Genomic DNA, 23168 nt, shown 5'->3' on the forward strand with positions numbered 1-23168 from the left:
GACGGCGGCCGGAAAGTGGTCGGAAAACAACCGGTCGGTTGGGTGGTGGTCGGTAGTCAATGGCCGATGGCCGGGTCGGAAGTCAATGGCCGGTGGCCGGTGGTCGGAAGTCAATGGCCGAATTCAATGGCCGGTGGCCGAATTCAAAAGCGGACTTGTCTTCTCAAGGGCGGCCACACATGGGCGGATTGGAGGGTCTGATTTGGACTTATTCGCACAAGGGCGGCTACACATGGCTGTCTCTCACGCACATGCACATACTGCCATATTTTTTCTTCACCAATAGAATAGGGGAAGACTATAGGGAAGAACTGGGCCGAATAAACCCACAACTAAGGTAGTCAACAAGCACCTCAGTAGCCTCAAAATGAATGATTTGTAAGGAAATTTGCTAATGGACTTACTATCTACAACCACATCTATGTCGTGTTGCACAAAATTTGTCAACATTAAATCTTGTGGAAAAACATCATTGTGTTCCAATAAAAGCTCCTTGAATTTCTCATTTTTTTGTTATGATGATTGAGAAATAGAGAGAGAAGGAGAAGATGAAAGAGAAGCATGCAAAGTTTTAGACATAACAAAGTCAATATCAACACTTGATAGCAACTGACACAAAGAGTAACACAAAAAGAGAGCTTCTATTTCATCATTGGAAGAGAGCTTCATAAGCTTGGCTATACTTATGAGTGGTGAGGGAGGTACATATTTCACCCCCAACAATAGTACATGCAAACCATTAAAATCAAGCACAATACTATTATGCTTATAGATATGACTTAATGATGAACCTAACTCATGCAACCACTTTCGACTCAACACCATACATTCTCTATCCATACTAGTCACCTAAAACTCTAAGGTTGTTTGATACCCTTGGGTTTCAAGAGGTACACTCTTGACTTGACTATCCTACACGTCAACATCATGGCCATTGATCATAGCTACCTTTCAACAGTGGGAACTAGGTGTCTGAGGCAGGTCTATGGAGGATGCAGTCGAAGGGTTGCCATGGCTAGCGTGCAGTAGAAAGAATTGAATGAGAGAGAGAGAGAGAGAGATAAAGAGAGAGAGAGAGAGAGAGTAGTCGACACAACAAAGGAACACGCTTTGTGATTGATTAATTGATTGTAATATTAACCTTACATATAAAGGCAAAAATGCCATGCATGACTTAACTTACCACTAAAATTGACTTGCATGCTATAGGGCTTGTACCCATGAGCTAGACACCGGACAAATGGGCTTGCATACCCAACAACCCCCCCCCAACCCCCCCCCCTCAAGCCCAAACCACTGACAATGGACTTGAGACAGACCATGGCAAAGTTCATTCGCCTGAAACCATGAGTAGAAGTCCCCCCTGTGACTATAGCATAGGTGTGTGTGTGTACTTCCCTCAAACAACCATCAGTGTGAGACATACCAGAACTCGACCAAACAACAAGGGTAGTCTTACCATTTTATTTCATGGCAGTGTCTATAACCCGTACAAAATTGACAAGATAACTAACAGTATAAAAATTGACATAGAACTAGGACAAAATAGGTAATGGAGTTGACAATCGGCTTTGGAAACCAAACATGTCGATGCAGACTCATCTCGAAGCAAATCCATCTTCGTGGACCTTCGATATGTCATAATCCTTGGACAAGTTAATTATTTGCATACATACCAAGCCGTGTAGGCATAATACCCACATAGCTGCAAGAGTCCCCACAACACTCCCATGAACTTCACAAATTGCTTGAAGTCCTTTCCAAGTGCTATATCATGTGCAACAACCAAAACTTGGTTAACTTCCACTCGCAAAGCTAAGGCAAGGCTGCTGGCTGCCTCCTCAGACACATAAAGATCCAGCAAAGGGGGAGGAGGCCTGTTCAAGAAGACAGCAGCATTGGACCACACAAACAGTACAACAAAGGTCACGAGAAGAAGGTTTGCAATGATTGCCAACAGTGTGTAGCCAAAACTGCTCCAAAATGAAGTACACAATTGTGGCTCCAGCCAGTATTCCCCCTGCCATGAGCTTGTCCTTCCATAAAAGTGTATCCGCAGCTTTGCCACCACCAACTAAGTCATGTAGCGACCTTTGTCTATTGAAAAGGTTCGATTTGACAGGATGAGGAGGCTTGTCAACATCCTCCAATGGTGTTGAAGCCTACAAATCATTGAACTTTTCAGCTACCGTGTTCTCAACATACTCCACCCCGCTGACATCAGACCCCTCTAACGCCGACATTGTCAGAACTCAAGGTGGATCCAACACATGGATCTGCACGAAGAAGACGATGACAATGAAATGAAGATCAGATTGAGCTCTGATACCATCTGTTGAGGCAGGTCTATGGAAGATGCAGTCGAACGGTTGCCATGGCTAGCGTGCAACAGAAAGAATTGATCGAGAGAGAGAGAGAGAGAGAGAGAGAGAGAGAGAGAGAGAGAGAGAGAGAGAGAGAGAGAGAGAGAGAGAGAGAGAGAGAGTAGTCGACACAGCAAAAGAACACGCTTTATGATTGATTAATTGATTATAATATTAACCTTACATACAAAGGCAAAAATGCCATGCATGCCTTAACTTACCACTAAAAGTGACTTGCATGCTATAGGGCTTGTACCCACGAGCTAGACACCGGACAAGTGGGCTTGCATACCCAACATGAGGTAGATGAAGACATTTCACTTACTTGTAGTTAATGAAATTGTGAGAAGCGCCACCATCTAGAAGGATTTTCATATTGTGACCTTGAACGTAGCATTCTCAAATGCTCATGTGGACTAATGTCGGCTGCCACATAGAGGTAGTTATATAGCACTCATGAACCGCTTCTGTATGTGTTACCTCCACATTAGAGTAATGAGAAAAGGATTCAGGTGGAAGCAGCTGCATCATGTGCACTGCTTTTTCCTTACCCTAGACAACATTAGAGTAATGAGAAAAGGATTCAGATGGAAGCAGCTGCATCATGTGCACTGCTTTCCTTACCCTAGACAACAAAGCTCCCCTTGGGACAATCCTTTTTTCCATGACCACCTCCCATACAATTAAAACATAATTTCTCTTTCTTTGCCTTTTCAGATTCCGTAGTTGAGAGATGGCATTGAGTCCCCTCGGGATTCTTGGATGCATCAGATGAGGCAAGATAATCTTTTTTGTAATTGTCTGCTTGATTGATGGTATGAGATGTAGGTACATGTGAACTATCAGGCATATGTGTATTATGCGATAATCTATCATCAAGATAATCACGGATATGTGCTTGCACTATGACTTCCTCAATTGTTTTGGGATCCTGGATTTTAACATGCTTCTTAAGCTTAGGAGGAAACAATCATAAAAACTAATATCTAATTCTTCCAAATGATTTTCTCATGTTAAATTGATCATTTAATATGGGGAAATACGAGGGGAGTAAAAGCTAGAATATTGGTAAGGCTGCCATACCGGTCTCATCAAGGATCCAAAGGAGGGAAAATAGGGATCCAAAGGGGGACAGTCTGCAAAAGAGCAATGTGCTTCAATGGGGCTTAAAAGATATAAGGTTCAGTTCCATTTAGACATCCATAGACTAAAGTTCCAAAAACTAATTAAAAGTCCAATGGCCAAAGGTGGGAAAAAAATTGGATGGTTATGGGAAGGCTAAAAAGTCTTCCCACACCCCTAGGAAGGAGGGGGCGAGCCCTAATGGTAGGGGATGAGAGAGAAACACACACACACACTCCCAAGCTCTACCCAAAGGGAAGAATGGACAAATGGTAGGCTCCTAGCCCAGTTGCCCCCAATCTCCCCTCAAATCCTATTGGATGGCCATAGAGGCGGACCAATGAGAATTAGGCTAGAGTAAAATTAGTCTAATCAAGTTAAAAATGTACCAAGGGGTCCAATGAGCATCCAGCAACCCAATGGATTGCTTGGATTCCTATTGGCCAAAAGACTAAAAGGTCCAATGAGAGTTTAAATAAATTATTTGATTACCTAAAGCTCTCACAAAAGGGGAAAGGGGGACACATGTCACAAGGCTATCAATAATGCTTCTTATTTGTTATTGGTTAAGCCCTACAGGAACCAATGGGAAGCTAGCAAGAGCAAAAAGCAAGAGGGGTCGACCAAGTAGAGAGAGAGTTGGCATTTTTTAGTCTAACTCACTTTGTTACACACCCACACACCCACACACAACTTATGTGTTGAGCAAGAACTCCATGTCCTTCTCCAAGCATTGAGAAGTAGAGGCCTACACCAACAACTCTTGGCTAAGGAATGCAAATCCAACTAAGAGCCAAGCTTCAATGGCATGCTCATCTCCTCTACCATGCTAATTACTAAGCTAAGCTATGCTATTAGAGTGATTATGTAAGGAGAATACTTCTTTCTCGTAAGATACATCTTCTTTGTCTCAATCTTCCCTCATTCCCTGCTAGCTCTCACCATTTTTGAAGGTGTGTGAGGTCTTGGGACTGAGGCTAGGGACACTAGGTGTGTTTTTCAAGCATAATTTGGTGCATGAAGCTTCCATCTTCATTGCACCAACGAGTTTTGTCAAAAACACAAAGATTGTATTGTACAAAAGTCTCCTTTGATGGGAGAAGCTATAATACAAAGCCTTTTTGGAGGGGGGACCGGCTCCATGTAAATTCGGTCCTCAATTGTTGTCAATTGTTCTATTTCTCTCTCTTTTCAAGTATTGTCTATGCTAAACTAGCTGGGTGTAAATTGCTATGTTGTTTTCTCAAATTAAGTACTCTCTCTATGCTCATTAGGAACTTGTTCTTAATGAAATGCTCACTATGTTATCAATTTTTGCTATACACAAGTTACTAGTGCATTTAATGTTACATTGGTATCAGAACTATTAGTTTCTCTTTTCTTGCTCAAGAATATAGGTCCTCAATCTTGCTACAAATGGTTGGTGTTATTAATTGCAAAAGAGTAAGTAGAATAGGGATTTTTCATCCTTGAAGGATGCGTGCTTTATGCAGTTAACGGGGATACCGTCAAGAGCTATGGTCTTAATAATGGAGTCCTACGGGCCTTGCCTATGGCTTAACCATTATTGAGCTATTGGAAGCTTGACAAAAACCGGTGTTGTCTTGGCTCTGTTAAACCCTCTCTTCTATTCCTTGCAATGAAGAATATTCGAGCCACGGGTATAGATGCTTGAGTACTTATCTTTGAAGGTAAAGAGGAGTAAGAACTAGGGCTTGAAGTGCCAAAGTACAAGTAAAAAATTACACCCAAAATTTGCTAGTATGGCTGACAAGGGAAAAGAGATTGAAATGAATGTTGATAGATTTGATTTTGTTAATGGAAGAGCAACTAATGATGTCCCTATACTTGTAAACTGTCTTGTTTCTAGGCTTCAACAAGCCCTGGGCAATCCATCCCTCCAAGGTGAAGTGCTACAGCAATTGCGCACCCATGGTATTCTCCAAACTCCCAACCAAGAAGAGAGAATACCTTGGAAATCTCCTGGTGAGACTTCCAAAAGAGGACTCTCTCCGATAAGGGAAGAAGAGGAGGATCTGCACGAAGGGCTCAAAACCTACTACTAGATGAGGCATCTCCCACTCAAAGGAGAACCCAAGTTTCAATGGTGGAGCCCCCACTGAAAGAATGAGAAAGAAGCAAGTCTCCTGTCACCTCGGTGGAGATGGCTCCACGAAGATGGCGGGCAAAACGTTCTCCAACACCCCCTAAACGGAGAAGACCATCGCATACTCCTCTTCACCATAATTCAAAGAGAGAAGAGAGAAAACAAGAGAAGAAAAAGGTGAGAAAGAGGTCACTCTCTTCTCCATCTTCCTCATCCTCTTCCTCTTCTGAAGAAAGTGATGGTGCAGAAAAGGGGAAGAAAAAGGCGAGAAAGAGGTCACCCTCTTCTCCATCCTCCTCATCCTCTTCCTCTTCTAAAGAAAGTGATGGTGCAGCTCTCGAGCCACCCAAGAGAAGAGGCCATAGGAAATCCTATGCCACCTGGAAAAGGTCATCCAAGCTCAAAAAGTTCAAAGAGGGAGGAAAGAACATCTCTTTCCTTACCTACGATGGCACTTTTGGTGCTACAGACAAAGTCTTGGCCTTTATGCAACAATTCAATGCGGTGTTTGGAGATGAGGGCTTCACGGAGTCCTCTAAGCTACGTCATGTAGCTATGCATTTTCAAAAGTCCGCCAGGAAATGGTGGTCTAGCCTACGAGAAAATGGTGAAGCTCCACGAACATGGAAAGATTTAAGAGCTTCCATCATGAAGCAGTTTTTGGCTAGCGATGTAAAGACAAAGTACTCACCGAATGGCGAATTTTGAAGCTCTCTCCCTATGAATCTATTCAAAAATATGTAGAGAAGTTTTGGGATTTACATCTTAAAGTCACTTTCTACAAAAAGATGGATTTTGGAGTGCAAAAACAACAATTTTGTGTGGGTTTTTCTGAGGATATGGTGGAGTATGTTAACTCTCAAAGGCTACACACCATGTCTACGGTCATACACCATACCATGGTGGCTTCAAGAATCAACTTCCAACAAGGGGCTAAGAGAAATCTTAAGCCCATGGAAGACAAGGACCGTAATGAGACTAAGGGGAAGGACAACATCCAAAAGTCTCCCAAAGGCAACACCAACAACAACAAAGCTAAGGAGAAGGGAGTTTATAAAGACAAAAATAAACTCTCTGCTAAAGAGCTAGAGCGTAACAAAAAGATAACCGTTGTTTCAAGTGAGGGGAGCAAGGGCATGCCTATCGTGCTTGCCCCCACAAGAATACATGTAATGAGCCTCCTAGAGCTACCTTGGTCAAAATTCAAGAAGAGGATGCTCATCACAAAGGATCTCCTCTATGTCATGCTTGGGGAAAGGTAAGAGAACATGATGCTTTCATTGTCTTTGACCCTGGTTCTACTCACAATTTCATATCCACAGAGTTGGCCACCAAGCTAGGCATCCAAGCCTATGAGATGGGAGATGTCCTACCTGCTTTTGGTGCTCTCAAGGGGCAAGAAGCCTCAGTCACTTCCTTAATTGGGAAATTGAGGCTCCATGTCCAAAGCTATGTGGACAAGGACCATTTATTCATCTCTCCCTCTCAAGCATGAAGATGTAATCCTAGGGGCACCATGGTTTGATCACATGACTGCCAATGTTAAATTCCCTAAAAGAAAAATCTACTTTAGGTACAGGGAAAAAGATATGTACATAGATGCTAAGGAGTTGGGTAGTACCATACCCATTGTACATAAGCAAGCTTTCAATAAGTCAATAAAGAGATCTATTTCAGTGTACATGATTTTTGTTAAAGATTCTCAAAATGAACCTAATGTTTTAGCAAAAGAAGATATAAACAATCAAAAGGAATTAGAATTATCCAATTTCCTCAAGGGATTCCAAGATGTTTTTATTGACGACATCCCTTGTGAGCTACCTCCCAAACGAGGGGATGACAACTAAACTTCTTCCAGGAAGCTCACCGCCTAATAAACCTCGTTATTGAGTTTCTCAAGCTCAACAAGAGGAGATTATGCGGCAAGTGCATGAGTTGGTTGAGAAAGGCACAGTTAGGCCTAGCTTATCTCCATTTTGTTCACTAGTGTTATTAGTGCAAAAGAAAGATGGCACATATCGTATGTGTGTCGACTATAGAGCACTAAATCGGATCACTATCAAGAATAGGTTTCCCGTTCCATGGGTAGAAGACCTATTTGATAAGCTACAGGGGTCGACCTACTTCAATAGGTCGACCTAAAAAGTGGCTACCATCAAATAAGGATAGTTGATCAAGACATTGTAAAGAACACATTTCGCACTACGTTTGGTCTTTACGAGTACATTGTCATGCCTTTTGGCTTGACCAATGCACTAGCCACATTTAATAGCCTCATGGAGAAGGTATTCAGGCCTCACGGAACCTTTATTGGAGTGTTCTTTGATGATATAATCATCTACTCTAATTCATTAGACGAACACAAGCAACACCTCCAGGTTATATTTCAAGTTTTACGAGAGACTTTATATTAATCGAAAGAAAAGTGATTTTTTCTTACAAGAGATTTAATATTTAGGTCACATTATCTCTCAAGATGGCATCCAAATGGATCCATCAAAGTTAGAGGTAATAAAAGGATGGCCTAATCTAAGGAATTTGCATGAACTAAGAAGCTTTATAGGTATGTGTGCATACTATAGATGCTTCATAAAAAAGTTCTCACAAATTGCGGGACCGTTTCATGACCTAACAAAGAAAAAAATTAGGTATATATGGTCCACCAAGGAGAACAATGCTTTCAAAAAGCTTAAAGAGAAGCTTATCTCTCAACCTGTGCTTACACTGTCGAATCTCTCAAAGCCATTTGAGGTCTAATGCGACACCTGTGGTGATTGCCTTGGAGCTATTTTTCTACAAGAAGGGCACGCCATAGCCTACAAAAGTCGAAGGCTTGACTCTGTTGAGCAAGCTCTAGGTATATATGAGAAGGAACTCTTAGCAGTTCTACATGCTCTAGACTCATGGAAGCCCTATTTATTGGGGACTCCTTTGATTCTGCGAACGGATCACTAAAGCCTTAAGTACTTCATGAAGCAGACCAAGCTCTCTGACAAACAAATGAGGTGGGTAAATTTCCTTTCACAATTTCATTGTCATATTGCTCACATTGCTGGCAAGCATAATCAAGTAGCGGATGCACTCTCAAGACGACCGAGAGTGAATGCGGTATCCATAGCAACTCACAATGATCTATATTCTACGATAGATGAGTATGCTATCGATCCCGATTTCAAAGATGTGATTTCAGTCCTTGCACTAGGGAAGAAGGAAGAACCATTTATCTTACAAGATGGTTATCTTCTCTATGGCAACAGGCTATATATTACTAACTCACTACATGAGAAAGTAATGTATGAATCCCATGCTCATTCTTATGCGGGGCATAGAGGGATTTAGTCTACCCTAAAAGGGATAGAAACATACTTTTATTGGCCTGCCATGAAAGCAAACATTTAAGAGTATGTTTCAAAATGTGTGGTATACCAAAAGACGAAGTTTGATGGAGGGAAGCAACCTGGATTGCCTCAACCTTTGCCAATTCCTAATTCACCATGTGTTAACCCTCACGCACATTCCTATCACCTAAGACTGATGCCGTATCATTTATTTGGTAGAGTCAAGTACCGGGCTTGTCGGTCCAATAGGAAAATGGTAAGAGTGACCGCGAATGAGAGGCACATTCTAACTAGAACATTCAAGGGATGAGTTGGCTAAGCATGGGCGCCCAAGTGTGAATGGAAAAACCTCATATAAAAGTCAACTAAACCTAAAATTCACTCATCTTTCATTTGTGCAATTGAAGAGTGCTCTTGCTCCATCTCCATCTTCTTCTTCTTCATCATCTCCTTGTGTGTGTGTGTGTGTGTATGCATGAGAGAGAGAAAGATAGAGAGAGAGTGTGCGATCGAGCATTGCAACGACGGCACGATGGCAGCGAAGCGGTTGAGCATGATGCAGCAGTGGCTCCTTCTTCTTCGTGGTGAGGAATCCTCCATGACAACAAGCGTAGAGCGGTGAGTGACACACCATCGCCATTTTTGAGCTTACTAGTTTAGGCTAGTTGCGTGCTTGGATCCATTTGTGGCTCACACACAGTTATCAGCAAGTTCCTTGCATTGACACATGCGACAGACGCGCACATTTTTGGCACCGTTGCCGGGAAAATGCAGCACACTAAGCTTGAATGGCACTCTGTGCTTCTTTGTGGTGCAATTTCAATTGTAGGAAAGGTAGAGAAGGAAGGTGTGTGTGTTGAGAAGGAATTTGTTTTGCTGCTGTGTATTGATTTGTTAATAAGGAATTGAAAGATACTGTGTTTTTTCTGTAATAAGGTGTTAGGATTAAGGTAGTAGATCCATAATACTAGTTCTGTGTAAAGTACAGTAAGTAATAATTAGATTTGTTAGAGCTAATGAGTTACTGTAGTAGTGTGTTAGTCTGTAACAGTAGTTGTATTAGTTGTAAGTAGGTAGGTTAGGTGTGTGTGTGTTTGCGCGCACAACGCGGCCGCGGCAACCTTATCCACCAAATTTTTTTTTTAAAAAAATTAAAGGTAGGACCGGGATCGATAATATCCCCCAGACCCAAGTCCATCTCACGCTCAGGCTCAGGCTCAGGCTCAGGCCTCAATCGCCCTGTAAAATTACGTATTTTAGCCTCACACATAGCTTTTTTTAAAAAATCAACCTTTTTGAGGACCAACGGAGCTTCAGGTGACCAAACGTTGTGCTGTAAAGCACACCGCGACTCTCTTAGTGATACGCTTGTTTTGAGCTATCACACACTTCAATAAAAAAACCAATCATTAAAAAACATTAAAAAACATCAAAAAACGAGTGAAAACTGACGCCTAAAAAATTAATCGGTTAATCTTCGAGGTTATTCGCTGACACTCATAGGATGCCAAAGGCACATGCATCTGTGCTCTGGTCGTGTGCTAGAGACACAGCAACTAGAGATAATTTTGACTTACGCGAGTTCTCATTATCCACCTACCTTAGGTTCCAAGCCCTCGGCGGGGACCCAAGGTAGTACAAACCAAGACCCAAACATAGCGGCTAGTGACTCTTCCTCTGACTACGACGTCATGGAGGGTTTCCCAATGCCTAATCCCGATAGCTCAAGCCAAGACATGCATGCCATGGGGCCACGGTCCGGGCCGAGCGTGCTTAGCCACTTGAAGGAAACCTTTAGAATCACTCGCTTCGAACATGGAGCTAATGATGTAAATGAGGGGGGTGGAGAAGTAAATTTGTCATTCATGACCAACGTAGACCATATGCCCTTAGAGAGTGTGCACGTGAATACTCCATTCACTGCACCCCCTGACTCTTCAAAGCTATTTCCCTCCGAGGTTATATTACCTGATGGTAAAAGCCTTGCCAAAGTGCAAGAGGTTGAGCGGTATATCCTTGCAGTGAGGGAAAAGGAAATTGCGAGCTTACACAAGGCGGAGCAACGAAGAGAGTTAAAATCAAAAGCTTCTATGTCAATATCCTTGCTAGGCGAGCAATCGAGTTCTCTTGAATTAGCGACCACTAAGGGTCAACCCATAGAGAGAGCCACATTGCATTTAGTTCAAAAAAAAACCCTAGCACCTCAAGCTTAGATGGAGCGTTCCTAAATGAGAACTGGGAGTACGAACTACAAACGAAAACTCTAACTGACCTATACACAGGTCACACCTATCACGTGGGTTGGTTAGATGTCCTACAATCCACAACGGGTGCTACTAGTGTGGAGGATCAACAACAAAGAGTTTGTGAGGTCATCCATAGGGTTATTAAGCTAGAGGGACAGAACAAGGGGATCCACATGCCTTCAACGGGTCTCATGAGATTCTTGGATACAAGGAAGGCTAAACAACCGACCTTGTCGCAAATGGAGACTCCCTCGGTAAGTTCGATGGATCCTCCATATGTTGTTTCGCCAGGGGTCTTAGTGTAATCTCAGCCCACAAGTGATAGCTTTACCTTTCCAAGTCTAGCTCATCTTTACCTTGTTGACACCACGGCTACCATGCCTACCCCAATGATGGGCATGCCAAGAAACACGCCATGGACCTCATTTGTTAGTAAAGCACCGCTACATGGTAGCTCAATGCCTGCAACAGTATCTACAAGTGTGTACCAATCGTACACACCCATGGGTCCTCGTACTCATGTAGTCCCTACCCCTCCCATTGTTTCAACAACCTATGTTCCACAACCACAACACCCAAGTTCTTATTTCCATGGGACTATACCGGCTAGCATTAGCATGTCACATCCGACGTCTACTATGCCTAAGGCCACCCATATGAACTTTGGGCCACCACATGGCACAACACCGTACCAAACGTGGAACCAAAGGGCTTCCTATGCGCCAAGCCCAATGCCAATACCTACTCCACATGTAGTCTCTGGAGCACCTCCACCCACGGTTCCTGCTCACTTAGGTTACTTAGCAACATTTGCTCAAGCTATCGGTCGATCTATTGCTAAGAATATGCACAACAGCCCGATAGAGAACCTAGAAGTAAGGCAGTACAAATAGCCAAGCTCACACAAAAATTTAGTGGAGACGGGGATGTGAGAAAGCATATTGAAGTGTTTGAACAAATATGCGATTCTCTAGGAGAACACAATGACCTACGCAAGAGTAATGCTTTAAGCCTAACCTTAAGTGGAAAGGTTGGGGATTGGTATAGAACCCTAAGGATGGAAGAAAAAACAATTTACCCTACTCTTAGGATACTGTTCTTGAAAGAATACATACGAGAGGGAGTGCTTTGGGGTGTAGCCTCTCAGCTCCAAAAAGCCCAACGAGAGGAGGGAGAGTAGGTGAGAGACTTTATTAGTCCCTTGAAGCATTTGAATTCGCGTTGTAATCCAAATGAGCACTTCAATAATTATCAATTGCTTGATAGATTCATTAGGGGATTACGACATGAGGATATCTACAATGGCCTAGTCATTAGAGGTATCACCACTTGGGAAGCAGTCACCACCAATGCGATCCAATTGGAGGATAATTTTATGATTCAAGGAGAAAGAGTGTCAAATGAGCCTAAATCTATTAGCTCGCAAGCATCAGGACATCAGCCAATGACCCTAAAGCCTATTGCTAAGGAGCCAAAGATATCTGAGATAACTTTAGCAGATCTCACCAAGGCCATTCAAGAGAGTCTTAGAGACAATCGTGCTCCGCAAAACAATCATATGTATCCAAGAAGGGAGAAACAATGGTGCTCAGTATGCTATGGACCACATAGTACTAGTGAATGCCCTACTTTTAGAGTAAAATTCAATGGGAACTGCAATGCCTGTGGGAGGTATGGTCATCAAGCTAAGGATTGCATAGTATTTAAGCACGCGATGGCCAATAGACCAACCTTAGCATGGACAGACACACCTCGAGTGCCTGCATTGATGCCGGCCCCACCTCTTGAACAAACAACACAACACATGGTCCCTAGGGTCCAAAATGTTGTTCAAACAACACCCTTACCACCTCCGGTGCTAGGACCGCAACCACCAAATTCGAGAATCACTTCTGTGAATCAAGTGGGTTGTGAGTCATCTATTGCTTGTTTGGAAGGCTGTGACGAAGATATAGACCCTAATATTTCCTATGGGATGAATGCACTTGAAGAAAGTCCACAATACTACATGGAGGACTATTGGGGACAATTCAAACCCATCTATCAAGTAGTTGCTCTTGCTGCAAGAGGCCAAAATATCAATTACATTGCTAAGAGACCACCTCTTCAATGCTATGAGTGTGGAGGTCCGCATCGTGTGGCCGAGTGTCCTATTAGGCTACAAAAGAACGCCACACTAATGCAAACCAATCAAGCGAGCATGTCTACAATGCCGATACTCATGTGTAATCGATGTGGCATAGATCATTTGATTGCCCAATGTCCAAATAATCCAAATGCACCGAAGATCACGCCACTAAACTTGATTGAGGTTACCAAGGAGCCATCACAAAGTACACTTGTGGTACCAGTAAACGTACTCACACGATCGATGCTCCAAAAACAAAATTATATTCTTGAGGAAAGAGACACGGCATCAATTTCCCAATCTCAGAAGAAGAAAACACGTACGAAGAGATCCCAAAAAGCAGCGAAGTTAGACCCCAGTTTAAAGACCAACATAGGGACTGGTGACGACCCCGTATATATGAACAACACTAAAGAGGATTCTAATTCAGGTGAAACCATGGAGACCAAAACGACCACTAAGATAGAAACCAACAAGGAAGATCTTCATGAGCCACGATGGTCAGGATCCAAGAAGATAGGAACTTATCCAAACTCTACAGAGGAGATCGAGCGAGTCAAGCAATTAAGGAGTTTAGTGGAAGATACCCAAAGGGATCTAGAACTAGCACCTAGGCAGATCCAGATTACAGACACCGTGTTCCCTACGCAACAACAACCTCACCAAGTCCATAGACCGTTAGCCATACCTAGTGTCATCCAAGAAGAAAGTGACTTAAAGTCATGGGAAAGTGGTGTACTCACTTCTTGATGGAAAGAATGTTTACAGAGGGACTACCTGATCCTATCGAAGAAATGGAGATCCCATCTTCCCCACGTCAAGGGGCTGAAGCCCAAAAGGTGTCGTTAAACATTGCCAAATTGATGGATTTCATGTCTTCAGAAGTTAGAACCACCATCATGTTCAAACTATATAAAGACCCTGAGCTAGTCTCAACTCTTCGGGCTTTCCTCAATGGAGAACTAAAGTTTGGGCTACCACAATTTGCACAGATGGATAGAGATGGGGAGATGCCAATAGAGGAGGAACACTTATATCCACAACCCAACCTAGATGAGAATCTTGTTATAGAAATACATGTTAACAAGTTGGGACAATACTTTGAGGGTGATGAATCCAATGCGACCATACCAATCACTACTAAGGGATTAGCTGTGAAGGGAATCCTTGATGGTGGCGTTGGGGTTAGCATTGTGACTAAAAATTGATGGGAAACTATGGGAAGACCTCACCTTGCGACCACAACCATAGTAGTGAAGATGGCCAATGGGTCTATTGTTAAACCTATTGGGATGCTAGAAGATAGATCAAAGGTTTTGGACATAAAATAAGAGTTACCTTCATTGTTATGGATTTCTCCAAGCACACTATGGCATCTAAGATGATCTTAGGACGTCCTTTCATGAGGGAAGCAAAAATGGTGCATGACTGTTCTAAAAACCATGTCTACTTGTAGTTCCAAGATTTTGTCATTCGAGTGGATCTTGTAACTGGTCGAGCACATCCCCTAGGAAACATGTTTATAATTGATCATAGATCTGACACCATAGTTCACTCGGTCCCATTGCAGTATTGTTACACGTGTAAAGCAGACACTGATGTTGGGGAAGATTCTCCTTATATGGATGTACTACCTGGGATGACTAAGTCGGACAATGTGGATTGGGTCCACCTAGCAGCAACCATAGACACTTGGGGAAATAGGGGCCTAGGTAACACCTGAGGGGGATGAAATGCTCGTACCTTTAAATATGCTACAAGCAATGCATATAGCTTTTGACAAGACTCATCCTAATATAACGAAGAAAACATACAAGTGGGTCCCTAAAGCTTCTTTAGCGACCATAGCCAGTGCTAAAAGACAGGAGCCTGGTAAGAGATGTCCCATTTACCCCAAGAAATGTAAAGAAACGTTGCGTTGGATTCCTAAAAAACTGTTAAAGTCTACTATAAAGGAAATGATCAAATCTGGGTGTCAAAATGTAAATTGTGCTCTTACTTGTCATCGGGCCCATGTGAACTCAATCCTGTGGCTCCAAAACAAATTGAAGATTGTGGAAAGGAAAAAATCATGGAATGCTACACACCTGCTCCAGAGCTAGTTTGGGTACCAAAGAAAGAACGATTTGTTCCACCTAGCTCAAGAACAGAGAAGTCAAATGAAGCTTCTTATCCTTCATGTAATTCCTATACGAAAAAAGAAGCTTCGACACAACCTCCACCTACCATTGTACATATCCATACAAGCAAGAAAGAGTTTGCACCCCCCGTTGTAAGTTCACCACCTACAACAACATTGCAAATAAAATCATGGGAGAGTACCTTACCACCCTTGTAACTAGATGAAACGCATAGGGCGGTCGAAAACTATTGGTTAAAGCCTTCACCCATAACAACTTGGAACAATTGGTTTCAAAGGGTGACGACATCATTCCAAAAGATATGATCTACCCAAGGAAGGGGGGAGTGTTTGCTGACATCCATCATTCACTTGCTTCCCTCTCAACCTTCCTCCCTGACCTCTCAATCTCCAATCTTAGGGAATGTATATATAAAGCCTTATACTCACAAAAACAAGATAAAAAAGTAAAAGAGCAAGAGCCATAACACAAAATCATAAAAACAAATTATGCACAAGAACACGACCCTTGTAATATTTGCACTCTAACCATCATCTATTTGCGTGTACAGATATGGCTAGTACGCTAGAGTCATCCACTCCTGCCTTGGGTGAGAGGTACCCTCGTTACTTTTCACTAATATTTCACATGGTCTTTCCAGTGCTTGCATGTGAATGGGATTTGATAGGTACGCTAGCATGTGAGAGGAATTTTGAGGAGTTAGAATGGCTGGTACGTCTCTTGACCACGTCTGATCCATACTTAGTAGAGAGCGTTTCTCCCATTGCACAAGCCTACCCTTTTGACCAAGATGACTGTAGGCGTCTAGTGACCTTCTTAGTAAACATTGGTGCCTCTGATGATGATGAAGATTTACATGATTATCCGGATGGCACATATGGTCTCACGGATGATAACTTTGTTTTTCTCAACGACAAGGATAGGGGTTTAGCCGTAGGGTTTCCCCCCAATCTCTACAATATCCTATTCCATTAACTCTCTAGGGGGAGTGCAAATAATTAGGTTAGGGTTCCTTATGTTTTTTAATTGTGTTCAATAAGTGTTGGTACCCTTTCCCACTGATGTACCTCTTAGAGGCATTCTTTGTGTTTCCTAGTGTGTAAAGGAACGTGTTGCTGTTGTTAGGATTTGGATCTTCATGGAATCTTCTCTTGTTCACACTTCAAATCAAGCACGACCATCAACACAAACAAGTGTTTCTTGTCCATTAGCATTGCCCCTTATCTTTTTGCATCCATGTTTGTCTGCTTTAATTGTGATTGGTAGCATAATATTCAACGCATTTGCTTAGTATCAAACATTAAATTCAATGTAATTTTTTGTCATAATCACTTGTCTAGGTTTAAAAATCAAGCAGTCCGACTAAGCTAGTTTGACCAAGCTAGGTGTTAGAGATCTTCTCTTAATACCATGGGGAATGCCTTCCTAATAATCAATGGTTACTTAGGTTTTTAATCCGATTTAGGCAGCATTGTGTGAAATGTACTAGGGCTTTCTAGTGGGCTTAGTCCCTATTGACCTTTAGCTTAAGTATTATAAAGGGAGTTTACTAATGTGATGAGCCTGGGAAGGGTAACAGTGTTATATGACCCCCCAAAGTTACAAAATTAAAATGCTGAAAACGAACAAACAAACAAAAAAAATAAAAGTGCCACAATGTAAAATCTTGAGCTGGAAGAGAAATCTCGACTTGATTTGGTACTTCACTCACATGTATCGCCTATGGTACTAGAGCCCTAGAGGTTCCCAGTGTGGGCGCTTTTCCTTGAAAAGCAAAAAACCCAAGGCATACAAAATAAGCACACACATCAAAATGGAATCACTCTGAAAAGACTTTGGGGAGTCAAAGAAAAGGAAATAAGTCAGGCGATGATTTCATGAGCAATTTCTTTTATTGTAGTTTAACTACAAGGTCTTGTAGATATAGCCTCTAGTCAGTCCTCGGACATGAAATACTTGGCTCTCGCGATTAAATAACTTAATTGACCAGAGAAAATTGAGAAGCTTGCCCATGGTATTAATAGTCGATTTTTAGTGCCTTTCGACTGTTAAATTAGCAACCCCAGGCTTGTTTAATTTTTTACATTTACAACTGTTTATGCGTTTGATTATATTGCAATTTAATGTTTATTGCTGACAAATTGTTTAAAATTCTGTTACCAATCAATTTCTCTGCCTAAAACTACATATGCTTTTTAATCGCTTGTGAGAATGCAATTACTGTGCCAATTTTGTTTGATTTTGCAGTGACTGAAGAAGGCTAAGGACATTCATCTCAAATGCTCTTCCACCTCGACGAACGAGCTTCAACTCAATAGCTTCCGAGGATGGAATCTACATCAGGAAGGGGGGCATGTTAACCCTCACGGCTCACGGACACATGGTTTAAAATTCTGTTACCAATCAGATTGTCTGCCTACAATTGCATATGCTTTTTAATTGTATATGAGAATGCAATTACTATGCCAATGTTGTTTGATTTTGCAGTGACTGAAGAAGGCTAAGGACATTCATCTCAAATGCTCTTCCACCTAGACGAACGAGCTTCAACTCAATAGCTTCCGAGGACAGAATCTACATCAGGAAGGGGGGCATGTTAACCCTCACGCACATTCCTATCACCTAAGACGGACGTCATATTATTTATTTGGTAGAGTCAGGTACCGGGCTTGTCGGTCCAATAGGAAAAGGGTAAGAGTGATCGCCGACGAGAGGCGCACTCTAATTGGAACATTCAAGGGATTAGTTGGCTAAGCATGGGCGCCCAAGTGTGAATGAGGCGAGCTCATATAAAAGTCAACTAAACATAAAATTCACTCATTCTTTCATTTGTGCAATTGACGAGTGCTCTTGCTTTATCTCCATCTTCTTCTTCTTCATCTCCTTGTTTGTGTGTGTGTGTGTGTATGCGTGAGAGAGAGAGAGAGAGAGAGAGATAGAGAGAGTGCGATCGAGCATTGCGACGATGGCACGGCGGTGGCGAAGCGGTTGAGCGTGGTGCAGCTGTGGCTCCTTCTTCTTCGTGGCGAGGAATCCTCCACGACAGCAAGCGTAGAGCGGTGAGTGACACACCATCGGCATCTTTGAGCTTACTAGTTTAGGCTAGGTGCGTGCTTGGAGCCATTTGTGGCTCACACACAGTGTATCGGCAAGTTCCTTGCATTGACACGTGCGGCAAACGTGCACAGTATAGGAGAGCATATCCAGGGATTTTATCTTTGGATTGCCCAAGTCTATCCATTGGAATACAGGAATATGGACAATAGTAGACATGTTTAGCAAACAAGCACATTTCATACATGTCAAAAAGACTATTAAGGCCCATCAAATGGCAACCCTCTTTATATTACAAATCTTCAAGTACCACGGCTTGCCAATGTCCATAGTGTCAGATAGAGATCCTAGAATGACCATTAATTTTTGGAAGGCTCTCTTTGAGAATTTAGGTACAAGACTAAACTTCTCTTCAGCTTATCATCCGCAAACGGATGGCCAAAGTGAAATAGCTAACCTAACAATTCTTGATCTACTAAAAGCTTATGGCATAGAAGTAGATCAAAAGTCCCAATGGAGAAGTACTTACCTTTAGCTGAGTATGCTTACAATAACACTGTACATACTTCCACGGGAAAAGCACCTTTTGAGGTGATAGAGGGAAGATCAAAAAGTCCCCTGCTACTCAAAATACATGGGAAGATCTTCGCTGCAGATGAATATAGCCAAGACCTACAAAAATCTTTCCAAAAGATTAAGGATGCTATTTCCATCTCTCAACAAAGGCAAAAGGCTACTACTGATAAGCACAGAAGAGCTCTAGCCTTTAAAAAAAATGATTGGGTCTTGCTTAAGTTTCCCAAGGCTCGATTAAGGCACACAACGGGCAAGAATCCTACAGGACACCAAAAGTACTATGCTAAGTTAGCAAAAAGGTACTATGGTCCCTTTCAGATTCTTAGGCAAATCAATGAGATGACCTATCAACTCAAGTTTCCCAAGCATTGGCTCATACACAATGCTTTCCACGTGAGCCTACTAAAACCTTACAAAGGAGAGCCACCTCAAGAAGCAACCATTGAAGACCTACCGGAGATCGAGGACCAAGAAGAGGTGCTGCCGCCCGAGTCCATTCTCCGAGATGAAGACAAGGTATTGAGAGTCCATAAGACAATCAATCGATATCTTATCAAGTTTAAAAATTATCCTTTTGAAGATGCTAGATGGATGCAAGGCATACAATTAAAGGATAACTTAAACCTTGTCAATGCTTACAATGATTCCCTAAAGTCAGCAAATGTAAATACGAATAAATGAACAAAGTTTCTGTCTTACAAGACTCTCTTTTCTTTATTGTGAATAAGGATGCATGCTTAGGATCATGTTTGTGGAGATGACGTCTCCCGAATACCAAGTAGAGTTTGTCACTCTACTATGGAAGATTGATAGGGACTCATGTGCAGACATGCTTGTGGCAACTAAGGCTCTCAAGCACCAAATGGACTAGTCATCCATTCTGGAACGGTGTCTTAGGGTAAAAGAGGGATCCTCTACACGTTAACAAACGGACTAAACTAGTCTTTATCTTCTCTACCTGATAGTTGAGGACGACTATGATTTCAAGAGAGAGATAATGTCATAAAAAACTAATATCTAATTCTCCCAAATGATTTTTTCATGTTAAAATCTTCATTTAATATGGGGAAGTACCAAGGGAGTAAAAGCTAGAATATTGATAAGGTTGCTAGACCGGTCTTAGCAGGGGTCCAAAGGAGGGAAAATAGGGATCCAAAGGGGGCAGTCTGTAAAAGACCAATGTGCTTCAATGGGGCTTAAAAGACCTAAGGTTCAACTCCATTAAGACTTCCATAGGCTGAAGTTCCAAAAACTACTTAAAAGTCCAATGGCCAAAGGTGGGGAAAAATTGGATGGTTATGGGAAGGCTAAAAAGTCTTCCCACATCCCTAGGATGGAGGGGGCAAGCCCTAATGGTAGGGGATGAGAGAGAAACACACACACACACACACACTCCCAAGCTCTCCCCAAAGGAAAGAATGGACACATGGTAGGCTCCTAGCCCAGTTGTCCCCAATCTCCCCTCAAATCCTATTGGATGGCCATAAAGGTGGACGAATGAGAATTAGGCTAGAGTAAAATTAGCCTAATCAAGTTAAAAATGCTTGATAAAAGAACCAATAGAAATTAAGCTCCGTAGAAGACTATTGGACAGTCTACCATGGGGTCCAATGAGCATCCAGCAGCCCAATGGCTTGCTTGATTCCTATTGGCAAGAAGACTAAAAGGTCCAATTAGAGTTTAAATAAATTATTTAATTACCTAAAGCTCTCACAAAAGGGGAAAGGGGGACACATGTCACAAGGCTATAAATAATACTTCTTATTTGTTATTGGTTAAGCCCTGCAAGAACCAATGAGAAGCCAGCAAGAGCAAAAAGCAAGAGGGGTCTACCAAGTAGAGAGAGAGTTGGCATTTTTTACTCTTAACTCACTTAGCTACACACACACACACACACACACACACACAACTTCTGTGTTGAGCAAGAACTCCATGTCCTTCTCCAAGCATTGAGAAGTAGAGGCCTACACCAACAACTCTTGGCTATGAAATGCAAATCCAACCAAGAGCCAAGCTTCAATGGCATGCTCATCTCCTCTACCATGCTAATTACTAAGCTAAGCTATGCTATTAGAGTGATTATGTGAGGAGAATGCTTTCGTAAGATACATCTTCTTCCTCTCAATCTTTCCTCATTCCCTGCTAGCTCTCACCATTTTTGAAGGTGTGTGAGGTCTTGGGACTAAGGCTAGGGACACTAGGTGTGTTTTTCAAGCATAATTTGGTGCATGAAGATTCTATCTTCATTGCACCAACAAGTTTTGTTAAGGAACACAAAGATTGTATTGTACAAAAGTCTCCTTTGATGGGAGAAGCTATAATACAAAGCCTTTTTGGAGGGGGGACCGGCTCCATGTAAATTCGGTCCTCAACTGTTGTCAATTGTTCTATTTCTCTCTCTTTTCAAGTATTGTCTCTGCTAAACTAGCTAGGTATAAATTGCTATGTTGCTTTCTCAAATTAAGTACTCTCTCTATGCTCATTAGGAACTTGTTCTTAATGAAATGCTCACTAATTTATCAATTTCCACTACACACAAGTTACTAGTGCATTAAATGTTACAGAAATCCACAAATAAACCATCTTACTTGCTAGAAGTCATCTAAACCCTCTAGTTTGAGGATAACATCTCTCTAGTGAGAGATCTATTAAAGAAGTGTCTTATGCTACCTCATAGAGCACTTATCCCATGCTGTCCAAATTCGATTTTTCTCATTAGTAGGAATGAATTCTTTATGGAACATGTTCTTAAAAGCAACCCATGTGTGCAGTGCGATTCTCTTCTCCTTAAGAGACATTCACCATTTCTAGGATTTGCCTTCTAGTGTGACAAGCTAGTCTGCAATGACCGCATCCGGAGTATGACAAAATGGTGAATATCATCCCATTCACTAAGGAAAATATTGACCATGTTTTTGTTGCATTCTTTCTCCTCACCTTATTTTATGTGCTATGTTTGTTGTTTGAGGCGCTTCATGTACATAAGTGAAATTGGACTCATAAGCGACTAGGAGAGCATATCATTAATATCATTTTACAGATGGTGGTTGTTGTTTCTCTCTATTGCTCTTCAAAGCCGCTTTTTGCCCTTGCCTTGCTGTTGTTGTGTACGGTCTTGTCAAGTTTGCACTTTTTTACTTTTTTTTTGCTTATAGTTGTGTGTAGATTCATATCTGTGCACGTTCAAAACTTTCATTGTAGAGATTGGGGAGAAATTTCGAAGCTTCAATGTGTTCATTTTGGAGTCGTGGTTTTATAAATATGGCCTATTTTTGCAATGTGCAAGGTATGGTAGTTGTATGCCGTTCTATGTAGAGATAATAGAGGAAGCTTGGATGTATTTGGGAGATGCATGCTTTAAAATAAGGGCATGGATAAGGTAAATTATAATGGAGATCCCTTTGTATACAACTACATTGATTGGTATGAGCTGTAAACCCATCCCTAGCTTGCTAAACAAATGTGCTTTCTTAGTATAACTCATTTTGATTGCTTAAATTGTTCTATCAACCTATCACATAATATGTGCTCCCATGCTTGTTCAGGGGGTTGCCAAGCTTGCTCAAAGAGATGTGCTTTCTTGGCATAACACATTGTTGATCACTTTGTCTATTTTATTGACCTATCACCTAATATGCGCTTCCATGCCTGTTTAGGAGGTTGCCTATGCCATCCAATGCTATCTGGAACCAACCTACAATACTCAAGCACAAGGGGTTGCCTAGCTTGCTCAAAGAGATGTGCTTTCTTAGCATAACACATTGTTGATCACTTTGTCTATTTCATTGACCTATCACCTAATATGCGCTTCCATGCCTGTTTAGGAGGTTGCCTATGCCATCCACTGCTATCTGGCACAGAGGCAAAAATGAGATGTGTTCATTTTCCTATTTCTTATTCTACTTGCTTCAAGCTTGTCGATGGCATCATCAAGAACTTTAAGATGGACGTGGCAACCTCCATTGCACTGTTGGAAAATTTAGAGTCCACGTGAAAAATGTCATGAGAAAAGAGTCCTCAATCAGATCGGTCGGTCGGTAGAGAGGTGAGAGATTTTTGGTTTGATCGAATCAAAGGCTTTAGAACTTGGAAG

The 23168-nt window shown here is 41.9% G+C and overlaps 1 pseudogene; it reads right to left on the minus strand.

Moving 5' to 3' along the window:
• Window positions 1–1660: 1660 nt before the first annotated feature.
• On the minus strand, window positions 1661–2243 carry LOC147435008 (reticulon-like protein B2 pseudogene; annotated as a pseudogene).
• Between the last annotated feature and the right edge of the window lie 20925 nt (window positions 2244–23168).

This window comes from Adiantum capillus-veneris, chromosome 19, assembly GCF_014529385.1.
Source record: "Adiantum capillus-veneris isolate H3 chromosome 19, ASM1452938v2, whole genome shotgun sequence".
Taxonomy (NCBI): Eukaryota; Viridiplantae; Streptophyta; class Polypodiopsida; order Polypodiales; family Pteridaceae; genus Adiantum; species Adiantum capillus-veneris.